The following is a 6,000-nucleotide window of genomic DNA, read 5'->3' as shown; positions in this document are numbered from 1 at the left end:
TGAAAGACTTCTAAAAAGAAAGAAAATATTTTTAGTTTTAATTTATTTTATTTGGGATTTTTTAAGGAAAGACTTCTAAAGAAGGAATTAAATGAAAAGAAAAATATTTTTTGGATTTTGTTTTTGAAATATTGGGGGCCGGAACTGATGATGTTTGCCTACGTATATCACAACCGGTGAGAATCAGACCCGCGTAGTTCGGTGAAACTAAGTATTTTTATTTTGATTTTTATTGAAAATTAATCTTTACACCTCATGTCACACTACTACAAAAATCTCATTAAAAAAAGGATTATTTGTACTAAATTAGGAGAGTAATTTTTTTTTTTATTTTATTTTATTTTTTACTCAGCCCAACTAATTTTCTAAAATCGCTCAACAATGCAAGCAAGTCTTCCAACTGATGTAACAAGTAGCACATAAGTGAACATGATGGTCTCAAAGAGGGTACATGTCTTATACGGACCCGACCCTTGTGTCGAGCTTCGCTAAGTCAAATGCATGTGATGCAAATAAAGCGAACCTACTAGGGATCCGGCATGAGGTTTTTTCTTCTAGGTTTAAATCCTGGTGGAGTAGGTATCTAGACTGGTTTACTCGAGCGGACAACTCGAGCCGAGGAGGGTCAGCGTACTGGTAGCATTATTTTCCGGCTTAGCTGGTGGTGCTCCCCGCCTAAATATGTGTGACTAAAATCCTTCACCGGGTGACAAGCACCTCGGCTATCTCAAAGAAAGCGGGCTATGTCTAGCAAATGCCCAATTTAAATTCAAGAAGACTCAGAGGGGTGCGAGACAAGACAGTTTATATGTACAGTTCAACAGTATCAAAACGGTAAAAAGCGAACACGTAGCACATTAGGCACAAATAAATCACAATATATACAAAATTAATAAAGCCAAATAAAGTCAATGTGCAAGCTCGAATTCATGCCGGATCCCCAGCAGAGTCGCCATAGCTGTCACACCTCCTTTTTAACCCCAAAAGATATGTATGTTATGGATTGTGGGTTAAAGAGTTTTTCCAATTAAAGTGACAAATTTGAGTAGGGATTATTTTATTTACAGAGTAGCCACTTGGAATTGATTTTTTAGGTGTTCCAAGTCACCTTTTATTTGAATCCCTAGTCAAAGAAAGGTTTGACTCTATTATTATTGGTCTGCGAAAATAAGTTCGGGTAAAGAATCTTTTGACTGGGGAGAAGGTGTAAGGCATTTTAAAGTCCCGTGGTTCTAGTACGGTAGCTTTATTGATTATATTTGGCTTGTATTATTTGAATTATAACATGTTGTAAACCTATGTGAATTTTAATCTTTTACCGCTTTTAAATTACTTTGTTATTATGGACATGGAATTGTCTTAAAACGAGTCACGCGTACGTGTACTCATTTCATTCGATGCGTCAAGAATCATGTCACGCGTACGTGTACACAATTAATCACGCTTTATTAATTATTAAGATTGTTTGGCCAAAGTCACGCGAACGTATACCTTGGTTTTAAGTTTGAAAATCGTAATTATGTCACGCGAACGTATATATAATCACGAGGATTCGATTAATTAGTGTACCTAAAGCATTCTAGCGATTCAAAATAAAAGAATATAAACCGTAAAATATTTCTGATGCTCAAGCTTCTTTTCATTTTCGATTCCGAATTCCATAGCCTAACACTTGTTTTAAAATAAATATAATTAATTAGTGAATTAAATTCTTACGTAAGCAAAAGTTAGTCTTGAAAGCAACAAACATCTACCTCTTAATGAAGAGTTGTAACAATAATAATAAATTTATCATAGCCATTAAAACTCATTCAAACGCACATTAAACTAAACAACAAGACCAAGTAGAGTAAAGAGATATTAAGACATTCTCAAAATAGAGGAGTGAGGCGACAACTCATTCAACAGCACAGAGCAACGACAGAAAAAATTAGTAAAAAGTATGATATGACATTAGGCATAAAACAGTAGAAGAAAAGGAGAAATAGACCTCAAAACAAAGTAATTTTGAATCTGAAAATGCTTAACATCGGAAAATTTGGACAGCGACAACCTCGACGGAACAGCAAATCTGCCCAGAAACCTCAGACTACAAGCCTCGACGACGATTCAAACCAGCTTCAAACCTCGGCTTACAACCAATTTTGTTCTGATTTTTCCTCTCGAAATCGGATTAAAAACATAGAGGAAAACTAAAGTATTTTGTATCTTCTTCAATGATACTCAAGCACTGATTCATAGCAGTGTTATGGTCTGTTTCTCTTTAGATGGTGGTCGCTCTTAGCTGGTGTTGGAGATCAAATATTGAAGGGGAAAAAATGGGATTTCTTTTTGAGTGGGTTGCCGCTCGATTTCAGAGAGAGAGGGGAAGGTGTCTGATTTTGAGAGAGATGAAAAGGGAGAAGCAAGGGAGGGGCGGCGCTAGCTAGGGTTTTCAAAATGGGGGAAGGGTTTTTTTTAAAGGGAGGGGGTTCTGTCCGTTCTCCCTTCAAGAAAAAAAGAGTTAAGTGTTATTTTTAATGGGTAGGGAGAGTGGTATGGAGTTTGTGAGTGAGGGGCAAGTATGGTGAACCAGGAGTGGGGGACAAGGGAAAGTAAAGTATAAAGAGTGGGGAGCAAAGGAAAGTAGAGTGGGGACACGCATGGGAAGATGGGAGAGGAAAAGATGGAGTGAGAAGTGAGGTATTAGTGGGATGAGTGGGAAAAATTCAAGCATGGTAAAAAATTAGGTGCTCACAGCATGCCCCTCTTTACTAGGAAACGTGAAGAGTTTTTGGGCAAAGAAAAGAGGAGCGATATGCCTAATTTTTGGCCATACCATTATTCAAAAAGGGAAGAGATAAGATAAAAGAGTGCGATCAAGTCTTGGTTTGGACAGCCGACATATCCGGGGTATAAGGAAATCAGGTCACATGTAGTTCAAGGAAAATGAAATAATGATGAGTTGGAGAGTCGAGTGAGGTTCCGTCGAGGCTCCGGTTCGTGGTCCAGCTATTACATCAAAATTCTAAACTACTATATTGAAAGCAAATAAATAAAAATAAAATCAGGGATGGTGAGACCTAAAAAGATCATGTTTTTTTTTTGTATTTTATTTTTGGATGGTGTCCATTTATTGTCCAAAAGAATGTCTCAACTAAGGATTGATTTACCTTATGTTGGGAAAATGTGGCCAGAGAATGTGATACCCTATATTGGTAATGATATCAGGGAGTGGTGTATCCTGCATCTAAGATCAAATCAACTAAGGAGTGGTGTACCCTATGTTGGATAACACAGCTAGGGATTGGTGAATACTATACTGGTAAGGAAATCCGGGAGTGGTGTACCCTGTACTGGTAAGGAAATGTAATCAGGGGATGATGCCCTATATTACTGAGAAGGAAATGTAACCAAAGGTTGGTGCCCTATATTGCTAAAAGGAAATATAACTAGAAGTTGGTGCCCTGTATTACTGAAAAAGAAATGTAACCAGGGGTTGGCGCCCTGTATTACTGGAAAGGAAATATAACCAAGGGTTGGCACCATGTATTACTGAAAAAGAAATGTAACCAGGGGTTGGTGCCCTGTATTACTGGAAAAGAAATGTAACCAGGGGTTGGAGCCCTATATTACGGAAAAAGGAATCTTACCAGGGGTTGGCGCCCTGTATTAGTGAAAAGGAAATGTAATCAGGGGTTGACGCCCTGTATTACTGGAAAGGAATTGTAACCAGGGGTTGGCGCCCTGTATTAATGAAAAGAAAATGTAACCAGGGGTTGGAGCCCTGTATTACTGAAAAGGAAATGAAACCAAGGGTTGGCGCCCTGTATTACTGAAAAAGAAATGCTGAATCCCCTTGGCGAAAAGGTTATGCCTGGGTTAAACTATGAAAATCAGCTTGGGCAAAGGGTATTTCTACCTGGAAATATGAGATGGATCCCCCTAGGTGAAAATGTTCTACCTGGGTTAAGCTACGTAAAAATAACCTAGGCGAATAGTACTTCTACTCGAAAATATGAGCTGGATTCCCCTAGGCGAAAAGGTTCTACCTGGGTTAAGCTCACATAAAACAACCTGAGCGAAGTGTACTTCTACCTAGAAACTATGAGCTGGATCCCCTTAGGCGAAAAGGTTCTACCTGGGTTAAGCTACGTAAAACAACTTGACGAAGAGTACTTCTACCCAAAACTATGAGCTGGATCCCCCTAGGAGAAAATGTTCTACCTAGGTTAAGCTACGTAAAACAACCTGAGCGAAGAGTACTTCTACCCGGAACTATAAGCTGGATCCCCGTTGGCGAAAAGGTTCTACTTGGGGTAAGCTACGTAAAACAACCTGAGCGAAGAGTACTTCTACCCGGAACTATGAGGTGGACCCCCTAGGCAAAAAGGTTCTACCTGGGTTTAGCTACGTAAAATAACCTGAGCGAAGAATACTTCTACCTGGAACTATGAGCCGGATCCCCCTAGGCGAAAAGGTTCTACCTAGGTTAAGCTACGAAAAATAACATGGCGAAGAGTACTTCTACCCGGAACTATGAGCTGGATCCCCCTAGGTGAAAAGGTTCTACCTGGGTTAAGCTATGAAAAACAACCTGGGCGAAGAGTACTTCTACCTGGAACTTTGAGCTGGATCCCCCTAGGAGAAAAGGTTCTACCTGGGTTAAGCTACGTAAAACCAACCTAGGCGAAGAGTACTTCTACCCAAAAATATGAGTTAGATCCCCATAGGCGAAAAAGTTCTATCCGGGTTAAGCTATGTAAAACAACCTGAGCGAAGAGTAATTCTACTCGGAACTATGAGCTGGATCCCCCCAGGCGAAAATGTTCTACCTGGGTTAAGTTACGTAAAACAACCTAAGCGAAGAGTACTTCTACCCGGAACTATGAGCTGGATCCCCCTAGGCAAAAAGGTTCTACCTGGTTTAAGCTACGAAAAATAGCCTGGGCGAAGAGTACTTCTACCCGGAACTATGAGCTGGATCCCCCTAGGCGAAAAGGTTCTACCTGGGTTAAGCTACGAAAAACAAGCCTGGGCGAAGAGTACTTCTACCCGGAACTATAAGCTGGATCCCCCTAGGCGAAAAGGTTCTACCTGGGTTAAGCTACAAAAAATAACCTCGACGAAGAGTACTTCTAACCGGAACTGTGAGTTGGATCCCCCTAGGCGAAAATGTTCTACCCGGGTTAAGCTATGTAAAACCAACCTAGGCGAAAAGTACTTCTACCCAAAAATATGAGTTGGATCCCCTTAGGCGAAAAGGTTCTAGGGAAAGTGGTATGGAGTTTGTGAGTAAGGAACAAGAATGGGGGACAAAGAGTGGGGGACAAGGGAAAGTGGAGTATAAAGAGTGGGGGACAAAGAGTGGGGAGCAAAGGAAAGTGGAGTGGGGACACGCGTGGGATGATGGGAGCGGAAAATATGGAGTGAGAAGTGAGGTATTGGTGGGATGAGTGGGAAAAACTTCAGGCATGGTCAGAAATTAGGTGCTCACACTACTCGATAAAATGGCTCAAAACTCAAGATGGATGACAAGAGACTCTACGATTACTCATTTTGTTCACTCTGTGGATTTAGACCCAAACAACTCTATAGCCGAAAATATGGCCACTCTAATGACGTAAATGAGTATCCTCATCAAAAAGATCGATGAATCATGCCAGAAGCAGCAGGTACACATAGTTGACACAACTAATGGGGGCTTATGTATACCATGCATTAACCAACCTTATGTATGCTCGTGGAGTGCGGAAGGTGACAACCAACACTATCAGGAAGATATGAACTATGTAGCCAACAGGCAAGGTGGTCAAAATTGGGGTCAACAGAATCAACAATATAGACCAGCACAGCAGCAGTACAATAAGAGCAACAATCTTGGAGCTATGCAACCACAGGGTCAAGTGGTGCCTTACCAAAGGCAACAGGGTTACAACCAGCAAAATCAGCAGTTGGCTTATCAACAACCGCAACAACAATAGATTATGAGACAAGATGATGGATTTGCTGAACTTAAGG

Source organism: Nicotiana tabacum, chromosome 17, assembly GCF_000715075.1.
Source record: "Nicotiana tabacum cultivar K326 chromosome 17, ASM71507v2, whole genome shotgun sequence".
Classification (NCBI taxonomy): domain Eukaryota; kingdom Viridiplantae; phylum Streptophyta; class Magnoliopsida; order Solanales; family Solanaceae; genus Nicotiana; species Nicotiana tabacum.
This window is presented reverse-complemented; position numbering follows the sequence as displayed.